The sequence below is a fragment of the Python bivittatus genome, unplaced genomic scaffold (genome assembly GCF_059951505.1).
Source record: "Python bivittatus isolate LINGU-HERP-01145 unplaced genomic scaffold, Pbiv_v1 ctg000610_np1212, whole genome shotgun sequence".
In the NCBI taxonomy this organism is placed as follows: Eukaryota; Metazoa; Chordata; class Lepidosauria; order Squamata; family Pythonidae; genus Python; species Python bivittatus.
Window position 1 is genome coordinate 47,621,199 of NW_028277088.1, and position 15,284 is coordinate 47,636,482.

The 15,284-nt window shown below is 35.4% G+C and overlaps 1 protein-coding gene across 3 annotated transcripts in view; it reads left to right on the forward strand.

Moving 5' to 3' along the window:
* Positions 1–15,284, forward strand: part of ITGA9 (integrin subunit alpha 9) — a 228,395-nt gene that overhangs the window by 156,903 nt on the left and 56,208 nt on the right. The gene's annotated exons all lie outside the window — the stretch shown is intronic.

Below are 15,284 nucleotides of genomic sequence, written 5' to 3' on the forward strand. Positions count from 1 at the left end.
GACAATTTGAACTGGACTTTCTTGTTTAAAATTTGGGAGGATATGGACTTTGGTGAGAATTTTATCAAATGGGTAAAATTGATTTACACTTCACAAAAAGCACAAATAATTGTGAATGAGGAATTAACAAAACCTTGTGAGATACAGAAAAGGACTAGACAAGGTTGCCCCTTGTCACCATTACTATTCATTTTACCTTTGGAAGTATTGAATAACGGTACAAGGTGAGAGAATTGCTGGAGTGATGATTAAAAGAGAAACTTATAAATTACAGCTGTTTGCGTACAACCTGGTAATAATTTTGGAAGAACCTCTGGAAGGAATAGAAATATTAATGGAAGAACTAAAAGACTTTGGGGTATTAGCTGGCTTTAAAATTAACAAAAGACAAAGATGGTAAAAAAAGAATATGAACGTTGAAAAACTAAAGAAATGGATGGGAAAAACTGGTTTTAAGGTTGAGAAAAAAGTGAAATACTTGGGTATCATTATGACTAATATGAATTGTATGTTATACCAGAATAATTATGTTAAGACATGGAATGAAATCAAAAAGGACGTGTTAAGATGGGAAAAATTACAATTGTCATTGTTGGGGAGAATTTTTGTGATAAAAATGAATGTTTTGCCAAGAATGATGTTTTTGTTTAAAACAATACCTATTTTGACAACTGATGTACCACTTAAACAATGGCAAAAATATATAAGTTTGTATGGTAAGGGAAAAAACCAAGGGCTAAATACTTAAAGATGTAAAGGAATGAGGAGGACTGGGGCTGCCTGATTTGAAATTGTAATTTGCAGCCTGTTGCTTAATCTGGATGAAAGACAGGGTTCTGCTGAGAAATAAGAGAATCTTAGAATTAGAAGAGCATGATCTGAGGTTTGGGTGCCATGGTTTTCTATGGTACAATAAAGTTAAGGTTAATGTAGATTTTAAGAATCATTATATTAGAAGTGGCATATTGAGAATATGGAACAGATATAAACACAGACTGTGCCCGAAAATGCCTTTATGGGTCTCAGTACAAGAAGCATTTTATAGGAAAGAAACAGTAGGTAAAGAAAAATGATTAACTTGTTGAGAGTTGTTAGAACAGAAACATGGAGAATATAAGATGAAATCAAGAGAGCAACTGGCTGCAGAGGGATTTAGTTTTCAATGGTTTTCATATGCATAGTTAAGAGAAAGAGTTAAGGTAGATAACAGGACATTTGGAATTGAGCAGCAGAAGACAGAAGTTGAAGTTGGACTATGTACAAATGATGAACATGTCATTGCTAAAATGTATAAACTTTTATTGAAATTTGAAATGGAAGAAGAAAAGTGAAAGACTGTATGATAAAATGGGCTAAGAACTTTGGACATAACATATTGATGGAACAGTGGGAAAATATGTGATTAAAAGGATTGAAATTTACATTATGTTATACCTTAAAAGATAATTTTTATTAAATTATGTACCATTGTTATATGACTCCAGAAAAATTGTCTATTATGTATAAAAGTACTTCAAATTTATGTTGGACATATGGACAACATGAAGGGTCATTTTATCATGCTTGGTGGACTTGTAAAAAAAGCCAGAAATATTTGGGTTCAAATACATATAATGATAAGAGAATTTTAGAGATCAACATTCAGTTGAAACCAGAACTTTTCTTGCTGGGATTAATGGGCAGCCAATAAGAAAAGAGCCATGGAATATTATTTTTATATATGGTTACTGCTGTGAGACTATTATATGCCCGAAAATGGAAAGACTCTGAAATACCCACATTGGAGGATTGGTTGGTGAAAATGACAGAACTAGCAAAGATGGCAAAGTTAACTTGTTTGATTAGAGAAAGATCAATAACTACATTTATTAGTGACTAGAAACCCTTTATGGACTTTTTGCTGAAAAAAGAGAAAAGTGAACTTGTGATTTATGGGTCTGAAGATTAGAAAGGGTAGCTTATGGAAAGAAGGAAATTATGATGTAACCTGAGAGAGAGAATAAAATATAAATGTATCTATAACTGCTGTCAAGAAGATCACAAGCTGCTTCTTTAGAACCTTCCCCTTTCCTTTCCTTTCCTTTCCTTTCCTTTCCTTTCCTTTCCTTTCCTTTCCTTTCCTTTCCTTTCCTTTCCTTTCCTTTCCTTTCCTTTCCTTTCCTTTCCTTTCCTTTCTCTATATTTCTTTTTCACTTATCACTTTTCTTTATTCTTCTTTAATTCAAAATTTGTACTGTTTTTAATTCTGTTGAAAAACTTCTACAATAAAAATTATTTTTTAAAAAAGCATAGCTGGAGAGTTATATGTATGCAATTTGCCTGTTCTGCTTCATATTCTGTATTCTAGGTCTGTTGCAGCTTGAAAACTGAGAATACAGTTTTCAGTACATTCCTGCTTTATAAGGACTGGTGTAGAGCTCCTACTAATGTTCGTAGCTTTACTGGCCAACTCTCAGTAAAAAAAGGGTTTTTTTGGTGTTTTCTGAAGAAAAATAGAGTTAATGATGGAGCCAACCTCTAATGCTTTCATATCTTGTGAACTGGGTGATATATGTAGAAAGGAAATGCTATATAAGGATTAAACGCAGTACAAAATAATGTGTTTTTTGTGGAATTTGCTTCAATCTGAAACCAAATTTTTGCATTCCTGTTCTGCTCACTGGTATTTCATAATTGCTTTGACAACTTTTTTTTTTAAAAAAACGTTTGCTTTTCTTTGAGGCTGTACAAGGGGGTTGGGCATTATGTTATAATATAAAATCATCCTGGCACCATATAACCGATGGTACTATAAAGAACTGAAACAGAGTTTGAAGAGGATTCTTGATTATGCTGCTCAATCAGTTGAATTTGCTAAAGATTTTCTCATTCTAAATTGGTTAGTTTTCCTTCAATTTTGTAATTTCAGCCAATAAATCATGAATATTGTAGAGGTTCATAGTAGCAAACATTTTCACAAAAATATTGATTAACCCATTTCAGCACCATTCTGACTGAAGCTTAGGCTCATGGTTTTGACACTGCCTTACACTGATAATGAATAAAATTTACAACAATGATTAAAATCCTAAACAGTCAACATTTCAAAATGACAGTTTTGGTTCTTGAATGCTTACAGTTGGTTTTATTAAAAATATAGTGACCATATTTTCTTGGAAAAAATAAAGGACAAACTTGAAAAGGGGGCAAATCTGAAAGAGGTTCCTAAGGATAAAAAAAATGTTTATGTTTATAACTTTGCTTTAGAAAGGAAAATTCAAGAGCAAAACCAAGAAAAACTTTACAAAAACACATATTCTAATAAATATATCTAAAAGTAAACAATATATGTACATTTATTTTAAAAAGACAATTCAATTTCCATATTTTTCACATGAATGTGAGAGACTCTGCATTAAGTGGTACTATTTGTTTCGTAAAAGTTAAATGATCAAAATGAAGGACAAAAGTGAGTTTTTAAAAAATAAATCTAAAAGATAGCTTTCTGAAATAAAAGACTGTCCTTTATAATAAGAGGACAGATGGTCACTGTAACTAAAAACAATGTCTGTAGAATGGTATCTTTCTGGTCTTCCAGAGTATGTGAAATATATTTGTTCTGGCTCCTAAGAAATGAAGTCTTCTTTTGCTTGGCAGAGGTATACAGCATAATGAATGAACAGGGCTATATGAGTACAAGGCTGTTGGTGGGGTAACAGTTTGAATTGGTTAATCAAAACCACAATATGAATTCATTCTAGTATCGTGCTTTCCCTCCTCCACAACCTCCTGACCTCATCTCATTTGATGAAACTGAATGAAGTGTCTTATTTGCCGTACATAATCAGGATCATTCAACAGCACAGTAGGCATAACAGTGACATTGTACCAGTAGCCCTTAGAGTTGTACTTCTTTTCTTGTCATCATCCTCGTGCTCGCTCTGCAGACAATATATACAGCTGATAAATGATTAGGAGAAAGTTTCCAAGCTACTATATTATTTTGAATTTGCAAAATGATGGAACATTCTTGCTGCTATTATCAATGATAGCTGAAAGCCTAAGTATTAGCTTTTAATGTTGTTAAGATTTTTGTGGAGGGGATGGGGCAGATTTTGACAGCAAAATGATTTGAATCACTGCATGCAATCAGTCCAAACAATCAGATTGCACAAATATTTAGTGCAGTTTTGGAGGGGAATCACAAAGTTCTTTTTGTAGTGTTTGTGATATTTTTGTTTTTTGTTTCCAAAGAAAGGACCATTCTAATAGCATTTTGCAAGGTAAGGGCCTAGACAAAAAATTCAATTTTTACCCCTGCAGGTATTCGTTCTCAAACTAGACCTTATGACAGTATATAAAAACAATGGTAGAACAGCTACATTGTTAGTTACTTAAATACAATTTTATCTAGTTATCTCTCCAAGGGACACTATGTCCCTTAAAACATCTTTCATGCCTTGTTGACTTTTTGCTTAGGAATAAGTGGCATCTAAGCATTTATATGGGAAAAAATGAAGAATACCATCAGGGACACTACTGAGATGATGACCTATTATTTCAAGCTAACAGCATAAACTTGCCTTTGTATAAGAAAAGACCCCTCAACTAAGGCCCAATACTGTATATGTTATATTCTTCCGATAAATATTGTGCTGATTTCACATCATTTTGGACATTTTCCTTGTTATCATTTTGTTATAGTTTGGATGCTAAACCTTGTATAACTTTTCAGCGTCCTACCTCACCTATGGCCATCCAGTCACTTTTTATTATGACCAATAGAAATAAATGAGAGAACCTAGCCCTATGGGTACCCAACTTGTCTAGACTGGACTCGATTTCTTGATGGCTCCCTAGATGATACCAGATGGCCCCTTAGTTACGTAAAGCAGCCCACCAAGGGGCTTACTGTATCTTATTTTTTTGCTGTCTGGCTAGAACTTCAAAACTGGGAAGATAGAAAGGATTGTGAAGAATTTTCCATACAACAGCACATGAATCCTGGACTGCATTTAGCTTAAGACATAATAACTGGACAGGCCGTCATGAGAATGTGACAGAATCTTGGAATTGCTCTTGGTCAGTCAAGGTTTGTTTGCTTGCTTGTTTGTTTTTTTAATACTTCCAAGAGAAAGTATCAAAACTTTCTTTCTTTGGCAGGACAGAACTGTAATAATTTAACCGTGTTCTGCCCTTCATGACATCCAAAACCAACTGCCCGAGGCAGCTTCCTCATTCTGTCTAATAGGATCTCTTTTGCCAAAGACCTCTGTCTTTCCTACTGCAGTCAAAAAGCATCTAGTTCTATTCAAGCCTCTGTGCCATATTAAGTTGAAAAATATCTGGAAGTGAAATAGTTAAAGCAGCATCTTCATTTCTGTAGGTCCTCTGTTCAAGACTGAGGGAGAAATATGCATGCTTGAGTATTTCTGTGGCATAAGTCTTTTTTCTCTGCCTGAATTAAAACAGCAAAGCAATGTATCTAAAACAAAATTTTGCTCTTTCTTAGCATTTTCCTTGTCAGATTACGCTACTAAAAAGCATATTACTGTTTCAGTCCCTATATGAACAGCAACTGTCTGTGCCTTGTCATGGTGACCCAGTCAGCTATGAACTCATTTGAAAACCCATAGCATGTGATGCTGTAGCTTATAAACCCGTGGGTATTTTTTTAATGACCTAGTCTCCTTTAAAAAGAAAAGAGGCTGGGAAGGATTTCAACAGACAGAGGAAAATAAAACACAGTCCAAACTAGTTTTCTGCCAGGACTTCTTTCAGAAAGCCTCTGTTAAAATTCTCTGGCTTGCTAGTAGAAGGAACGGACTTTTCCTTTTTTGGTAGCAAATGAATGAACTGACAATTAGGCTGATGATAATCTTGCATCAGCACATCCCACTGAGCTTACAAATAGAAATCTATTGACTCCACCTCTGAGCTAAAATTGCATCCAGTCTTAAAAGTTAGCATGTGAGAATCCATAAAACATTTGGAGTTTTGGCTTGAATAAACATCACATATTTAGTTGCTTATCCCAAGTAATAATTCAGAGCCTTTGCCTCTGCAGGACTGCTCCGTGTTTGTTTTAAACCCATATTTCCAGAACTTCCTGCTTCCAGCAGAGCCAGATAGTCCTCACATCCAGCCCATTTAACAGCAATATAGTTCATGTCACTTCCTTTCCAGTGCAGGACTAGATGGAGGTTGCATGCTTGGAAAGGAACACAAATGAAAGGAAAACATCTGAACTCACATTGGCATTTTCCTTCCGCTCTTTCCCCATGCAAGTAATTCTGTATGTTTTCATGTGGGGACCTGAAAGCTTGCAGAATTTGTTACTTCCTCAGGCAATATGCACTGCTAAATTGAGAGGCACACTTCAGAGCAGTGTTTATCACATCACTTTGGAGTTCACCACTTTTAACATAGGCTTCAATTAAAGAATTTGTGCTTTTAGTTCCATTTCTTAAACATTAAGCTGCAGATTCCCAAATGCATCTTTCAGCTGTATCAGATCTTTGCTTTAATTAAAAGTCCCTAGGATTTACAAGCATGGTATGTTTCCTTTACACTCACAGTTATTTTTTGTAGTTGTAATCGGAACTTGTTATTTGTGTGTTTCTCATTTACAGAGATTATCAGCTGTCATAGGTGAGGATTGCCTGACAGGAAAATTAAAATGAGAATATAAATAAGCTAAAGTTGTTCACTGTGAAAAGATTAAAATATCACTGTCACTAAACTTAGATAATTTTTTTTGTTTTCTCTCTCATTCTTCCTGCCTCTTTCTTACTACACAAAACCAAAAAATGACAACTGGAATTTCTGGATCTGTCATTAAAAAACAGAATTACAGTATCTGACTTGCACTTATTTTGTCATACATTACTTTGGTAATAAATTTTCTTACATTCTTTTAAAGCTTATTTAGATATATTTCCTAAGGAGTTCTTTTTTTTTCTTTCAAATGACAGAATACCAAATGTGAATTTTGTATGGATATGGATTTTGAAACAACCATGATGATAGATTAATAGCTTTTTAAAAATGTTCACAATGAATCAGTAACTTGTTATTTGTGTGTGTTTCTCATTTACAGAGATTATCAGCTATCATAGGTGAGGATTGCCTGACAGGAAAATTAAAATGAGAATATAAATAAGCTAAAGTTTAAAGGTCAAAGAGGAAATTTCCTGAGGTATATGAAAAGGGTGTAGTAATTCTGCAAATCTATCTTTTTTTTTTTTTTGCATTTGTACTTTGCTTCACACTTCCATTCATATTTATATATCTCAACATTTTATATCTCAAAACTCTCATGGATAATAGTAACCCAGTTGTCTGAGGGAGAACCAGTTTGGTGTAGTGGTTAAAGCACAAGGCTAGAAACTGGGAGACTGTGAGTTCTAGTCTTGCCTTAGACATAAAGCCAGCTGGGTGACCTTGGGCCAGGCATACACACTCAGTCCTAGAAGTGGGCAGCGGCAAACCACTTCTGAAAATCTTGCCAAGAAAACTGCAGGGACTGTCCAGGCAGTCACCAGGGTCAACACTGACTCAAAGCCACAGGCACACAGTTGTCAAGGCCCTAGCCAAGAAGGCATTCCACTACTGGGTAAGTTGAAGGAACGTAGGAAACTACCTGATCTTCAGACAGCACTAGATCTCAGGAAGGTCTTGATCTATCAGAAGCTTCTAGAGACTTCTTCCCCTTCCTCTTCCCACTAACATTTTGTTGGCTTTCGTACCACTTTCCTTACTTTTTACCTACAGCAGCAGCAAAATCTGATACTTCTTGCTTTCCAGCCTGCCAGCTAGGATCAACTGTAAAAGAAAATGCTTTACTTGCTGGCTAATCAAGGCTCTGGCTATGCGCTAGTTTAAAGTATTTTTCCAATCTGAGACTAGTTGAATGAATGTGATAGAGTTTTGTCTAATTGGGGCCTGGAGTGTCATGTAAAGATAGAGAAAGATACAGCTGGTTCTGCTTTTCCCTCTTGGTTAGAAAAAAACTACTCTTCAGAGGTGCCTGAAAAAAAAAAAAAGCAATATCTGTGTTGCTATGAAAATACAAGAGTACTTTTGCCACCTTAAGTCTTCCCCCAAAGTTTTAAACAGGTTTAATATTTCTGAATAGTTCTACCACACACTCACCTGATTTGTTTAGTTGGAGAGCAAGGAAAGTGCTCAAACATGCAGGGATCTGTTTTCCACAGTCCTGATATTTGAGCAATTGATTCTTTTGAGACATTACTGAATCTGAATTGTAGATTTAGCACAGAAATGGATCTGTTTTTAAGTCTTGAACTACAGCTGCCGGGATCCCTCACCATTGACCCTGTTTTCTGGGGTTACCTCTGGGAACTCTAGTTCAGCAATCTTAGTGCTCCTGTTGTAGGTCACTGCCATATAAAACCTGAAGTTCATTGTTTTCATTAGTCCTCTTTTAAGCAGCGGCTAAATTCTCACATTTGTTATAGTTAACTCATAGATAATAGATTGCAAGTTAGTGATTGTTGTTGTTTAGTCGTTAAGTCGTGTCCGACTCTTTGTGACCCCATGAACCATATTGCGCCAGGCCTTCCGGTCCTTCACTGCCTCCCTGAGTTTGCTCAGTTTCATGCTCATTGCTTCAGTGATGCTATCTAACCATCTCATCCTCTGCCGTCCTCTTCTCCTTTTGCCTTCAATCTTTCCCAGCATCAGGGTCTTCTCCAAAGAGTCCTCTCTTCGCATTAGGTGACCAAAGTATCTGAGCTTGAGCTTCATTATCGATCCTTCTAATAGCAATACCAAGCTAGCTTTGGCTGATTCCATTTGCTAAACAGTGTTGGATCTGGTTAATACTTGAGTGAGAGACTACCAGGTCCGTAGACTAGTCTGGGAAATTTAAAAAAAACAGAAGAAAGAATTGGCAAACAAGTTCCATATTGTTGCCAAGAAAATTGGATGAGTTTGTCCGTGAAGCCCCCGGCATTGAGCTCAACTTGAAAGAGATTGTACCTTAAGTACAACTTGTCTCTTAAGACGACCTTTAAACTTTTCCAGATCTTCAAACACTTTAAAAATGAGATATGTGATCCTCTATTTTTCTGAAGTGGAATTAAAGCTTTGGTGTAGGTTAGCTTAAATATCTGGAAAAGTTTAAAGGTCAGTTTAAGAGGCAGGTCCAATCTCTTTCAAGAATGGGCAAGTGAGATATGTAAGCTAATCTGCACCAAAGCTGTAAAATGTAGAATTGCATATCTCATTTTTAAAGTGTTTGCAGATCTCCTTCTTCCTGCTAGACCACCTCAAACGTCTCACATGCACATCTCACTTGCCCATTCTTACATGCACACATAACCACTGTGATTTGTGAATATATCCGTACTTCTGTGTGTTTTGTTTTGAATTTCAGACTGATGTAATACTCTTGGTTTGGACATATCAGTGTCAATCCCTTTGGACCCTTGAGTTATTTTTGTATTAACATTTCTTCCTATAGCTTAAAAGTTGTGGGGAGGTGAACTTTGTTAAAATTCCCCCAGAGAAGGTTTTTTTCCCCCTCTTTCCTTCCTTCACTTGCAGTCTTCCTGTATATGTCAATGCCTGTGATCTCATGATCCAAAAATAAATTCTACTGCACCCGAAGAGTATGTGTATGTGTGTGTGTGTGTGGGGGGGGGACAGTTTTTCTTTAATTAATATTATTGAATGAGTCCTTCTAAAATAATCAGGGTACCCATGATGTGAATCCTGAATTTGCTTGATGGGGGGCATGGGTGTGCCTCAACCAATTACTAATGAGATCATGGAAAGGAACAGCACATCTGTGCCTAATGCCAAAGACAATATTCTGTCTTCATTTTTACTCTCCCTCCCCTTAGAACAAATGTCAAGAGCACTGCACCAGTCTGCTTCCAAATAGTGAATCAGTGGTGAGGTCACATACTTGTTTCTGTGAATATGTAAAGAACAATGTGACTGAATTTGCTAGTTTTTCTGTTACTGTTTGCTTTTTGTATCAGGTTTGTTTGATTGTAGTTTTGATTTGATTTTTTTTTTTTAACCTATGTGTAGTATTTTGAAAACTGGAAAGTGCAATCCTAAATGGGAAATTTGTGGTAGCAGATTTACAGTATGTTGAGAGACAAAGCCAGCTCACATCATCTGAGGGAAGAATGGACTTATCACATTTCCCTCACATTTCCAACTGCTGTGCTAATTTTATCTTTATCTACATATGGTATCTCTATCTCTTTCTTTCCATCTTGGTCTGTGCCCATATATATTACTATATTACTCACAAAGGCAAGTGAGGTAATAAATATATGATAGATCAGCAAGCCATATCTAATTAGGTCATTTGAGCAACTGCTGTTTGTTTTAATAAGTGAGAAATTCAAGAAATGATTTTTAAAAGAAGAACAGAATGCATTTAATGTTATCAAGTATCTTAGTCTGTTATAATGGCATTGCACAATGTAAAGATATATTCTAAAGTTATATTCTGAAAGAGCTTAACCATTGTGTTTTTAGCCTCTCCCCTAAATGATAACAATTCAGCTTTTCACTAAGATTTCAATTTATTTTTAAGTGTATCAATATTCTGGATAAGAAATCTTGTACATATCCATTTTAAATGTTTCATTCTGTGCAATAAATGGATTTTTGAACTGTTTAATAATTAGGTTTTGCTTTTTTGTTTGTTTTGGTAATATCTCTAAGTTGGATTTGAAATGGAACAGGTTTTTAAAGGAAAAGTTATATAGTTTCACATTTGTTTCATCAAGGCACACAGATGAATAACAAACTTGGTTTTGCATTGCTGTGGTTTCTTGATCTTCCTCTGGTGTTGAGTTCCTCTTGTGAATTAAGAGATTTTAATCCATGTATGGCAAGCAAATATTCAGTCTGCTGTGAGATCAACAAAACAGATTATGAGTCCACAGTAGAATAGCAGACATCTGGATTGCAAATAATAGGAAATGATTATGTATCTTAGAACATACCACACATTACAATCCTCAACCTATTCTGCCTGTTTCTTGCAGATAATACATGTAATAAGCTGTATGTAATAATAATATGTGCATAGATATAGAAATATTAACAAGTGTACAAAAAACTTCTGAAAGGTACATAGGAACATAGAAGACTGATTTACCATTGGTCTCTCTGGCTCAATATTGTCTGTGCTTTTCAGACTTGCTTTAGGATAACAAAACATGTGTTTTATTGGAGATGTTCTGGACCTTCTCCAAATAACCAGAATGCATAAATCTGTTGTGGAAGAAGCTAGTGTGTCTCAGTGGTATTTTCCCAAGCAATTGTAAAAATAGCCCAACATGTTTTACATGTGACCATAATGCACAGTCTGAGAGGTACACCTGAGAAGTCTGAATCCTTTGAAATTGCAGAGGATCCAGATGCATATCTTTCACATAATGTTTGAATGAAAACATCGTGGAAAGACATCTGTTAATATCTATTAGCATAAAAACTATTACATATGTATTGCATTCTTTCTCCAAGTAGCTCAGGTAGCACAGATTTTCCAACTCTGTTGTATTTTTACAATAATACTGTGAGGTAGCTGAAATTCAAAGTTTGTAACTAAGATGATTTTCATAGATTGCTTGAACCTAGGATTAGAGATCCAGTCCTAATCTAGCTATCAAATCTTTATGCGGGCACAGAAAGAATATTCATTTTGGCAATATCCAGATTTTCATTTTTCCATTCTTAAGTTCATTTTGGCTTGTTTCCACATAAATTTGCAATTTTTAGAAAATGTCCCTATAAAAATGATAGTTATTTAAGTACATTTTTCTAATGTACATGCTTTTAATGCACATTTGCTAATATATACCTTCTTCAAGCAATTTTCCTAACAAATGCACTATTGTGTACATGTCTCCCCAAAAGGATATGTTGCAGGATATGATTTTTAATTTGAATCTTGTCACAGCATTTCAAATAGTGAAGATTTCACTGTATGTTCAGATTCAGAAAGTATCGATAAGGGTAAGTTGCTGGGAGTCAGGCGGTGTAAAAATTTAATATAATAATATGTGAACCATGGTCCACCTATCCAGTATTACACCAAACCAAGCCAAGATGCTGTATGAAGACATAATCCCCATTTAGGTTTGTATTAATTGATTGCTATTTGATCCTCAAAGAATCTCCATAATTTGTTCTTTGAATTGTTCGATGCTGGAACTAAACAAAGAAAGCTGTCATACACCAAATTTTATTGTCATCTGGGTCTTATTGATTCTATTTATCTGGAATCTTGGGCAGATGATTTCCCAGTACATTTTCAACTTAAAATGCTAGGAACTGAATCTTTTATTAAGCTATGATTCCTCCCTCTTGATTTATTCAGATGTGTGAATTTGTTCATACAGGATCCATATATTATTTGGGCAGGATTTGGTGACATATAGATTCCAATAAAAGACATGTAGTAGGGTTATTTTGGGTGGGGGGTGGGGATTATGCACAGGGTGCATCTTGGTAAGTTACAGACAATGAGGGTGGGGTGCAAATCAGCTATAATAATTTAGTAGTCTTATTCCCATTTTGTAGTAATATTCCAGTTAAAATCTGGATAATATTTTCTTGAGGAAGGCATAGTTCAGTTTAATAAATAAACTGAATAATAAATAATTAAAAATTACCTAAAAGTTCAGATAGGTAGTATTTTAGAGCAAAATGAAATGAAACTTTATACCACCATATCCCATGGAAAAAACTGCAGTAGTCTAGTTGAAAATCAGTCTGTTTGATAGGACTTGACAAAATTATAGTGGGGAATTTTTCTAAACCACTTAAAATATGAGCTGAGATGTGAGATTGTCTTTCAGGTTTTGAAAATGAGAAGTTCCACTTGGATAAGTAGAGCAAACATATTAATCTCTTGTAACTATATACTTCTTACATGCTGGTCAGACAAAAGGTAATAATTCAATTTTAGATAATCAGGTCAAGATTTGATGGAAACTTAATAGTAATAATTTTAAAATATGCTGAAATTAATGATAGCAACTCTGGATTTACCACAAGCAGAAGATCCCTGTGGTCCAATAAAAGTTTGAGTTAGGAAAAATTGGATTTCTAGAACCATGGATAGTTCCAACATCATGGTTTGGGATTCATATTTTATTCATTTTGGGCCAAGTTTCCTTTTTTAGGCTCCACTCCTTTCTTAAAGAATAGAGTGTCTTAAAAAGGTAATCCTACAACTTAGAAACCTTACTCTGCCTGCTGCATTTGCTGGTGATCATGTCCAGGGGATAAGTGAAGTCATTGGTATAAAAGACATAGGCCTCTTCCTTCAAATGCTAGTTTGATGTGTTCTGTCTCAAAGAATTTCTAGATGATAACATGGGACTGACAATGACACCAGGCCTGAGCCTGAGCTGAGTTCCTCTTGTACTGCTGGTTTCTTGATCTAACTAAAGTTGAAACAGGAATGGGCTTGGACAGAGTGATGGGCTGAGATATACAGAAGGAATTGGAGGCAGTGTATGAAATGAGCTATTTTAAAGGGAGGCAAATTAGAACATAGATACAGAGACAAGAAAAAGAGCCAGTTGGTGTCCTAAGCTGAGCAAGAATGGGGAGACGGGAAGGTCTCTGTCAGAGACAGTGTAGCAAAGCTAGGGAGAAGTTAGCAGGGCTGGCTAGCTTCTTTTTTTCGTAAACCCAACCTGGAAACTTTATGGTCAAACCACAGCAGGAGAAATCTATGAGCTGTATAGTGTCGTGCTGAGACCTGGCAGAATATTAGTGTCTTTTCATCTTCTGCTCTGCAGAATTAAGTGGCTTGTGCAGGAGATGCAGAAGACTTTATCTGATCACACAACTTGCCACAGATCAGATAGCAATTTCTTTTTTCTTAACAATGTCATTCAATATATATTTTTATTACATCCATATATTGATAGTATAACAGAACCACATGAAGATCTTTATTTATGTCTAGCATAAAATGACATAAATAAGAACTGTAGCCATTTCAGCATTAAATGAAATTTAATATTATTAACACAATAAGGTACAAGATCATAGCTCTAAATTCTACAAATAAAATGGTGATGCTATTGCTGATCTATGTGATAAAATCCAGTCTGTAAAATATCATAATAAAAATAATATAAAAATGTATTAAGGAGTTTATACATGAATTTATACATGAACTAACATGAACTTTGCATATTACTTAAAGGATTGTTGTGCATCACTAGCAATTCCAAATGTGCCAGATCAACATGATCTGACAGTTTTGACAGCGGTTGTGGAGTTAAAAATATTACACATGTCTCTATGTCATGGGCATTAAAGAAAGATGTGCTCAGCAGTCTTAATTTGTCACGTCTTTCAAGGACTTATTCTTACCATAAATTGGATCTTCTTATAACTCCCCTCTGAAAATACACATTGCAATATAATAGCGGTGTGAACTGAGTGCAGATTTTTTTTTAAGTCTTTCCCTTTAAATGTGTTTGGGGTAATAAGGAAAGAATGCTAATCAATTATATTTATTAAAAAGAATGGCGGCAAGAAAAAGCCAAAATAGGCATTGCATCTGGTAAGATGTGTATAAATGCTGGTGTCAAATGACTGCCATTGAATAGCATTTCTTCCATCTGGATTGATGAGTGGAGGCAATCGTGTTTTGACACCCAGAAGCTTGTGGAGATTTCAGCTTTTGCTAATGTCATAAAGTCAGTATTTGGCCATTAAAGACTTCACTGCATTGCCCTTTATTGGGAGGAACTACAGGGAGCTACAGTTTGTTTTTAACTGTAACTTTTACAGGGAGGTACAGTTGGTTTCGTGGTACATCCCATAGCCCCTGCAGGATGTTTTAATCCTCCTCCTAATTGGAATGCATTTCTTTGAGTGAGAGAGAGAGAGGAACAATATCAGCTTCATTGGTCAGTAAACAGAGAGTGTGTAAGCAGAAGCAGATACCAATTATTTCATGACAGAGCCTTATAAAGTGGTACAGCTCTTCAGAATCCCATCATGGTAAAGGTTGTCTGGATCTGTCTACCCTTTGAATGCATCTATTTGTTTTTTTCCCCAATAGACAAAAGTGGCAGAGCAATGCTGAATATTTCTTCTTCTAATCATTTCACGCTCTGGATGTGTTCCCCAGCACTAGTAGGGTGCTTGATTTCTCTCTCTTTCTTTCTCTGGTTTGCAGTTCCTCATATCTCTTGTTTTTGGTATTTATTTATTGGTGATTGGTTTGTTTGGACTTAGGCTGAAATTGAAAGGGCAAATTAGTCATAACTAATGTTCCACTA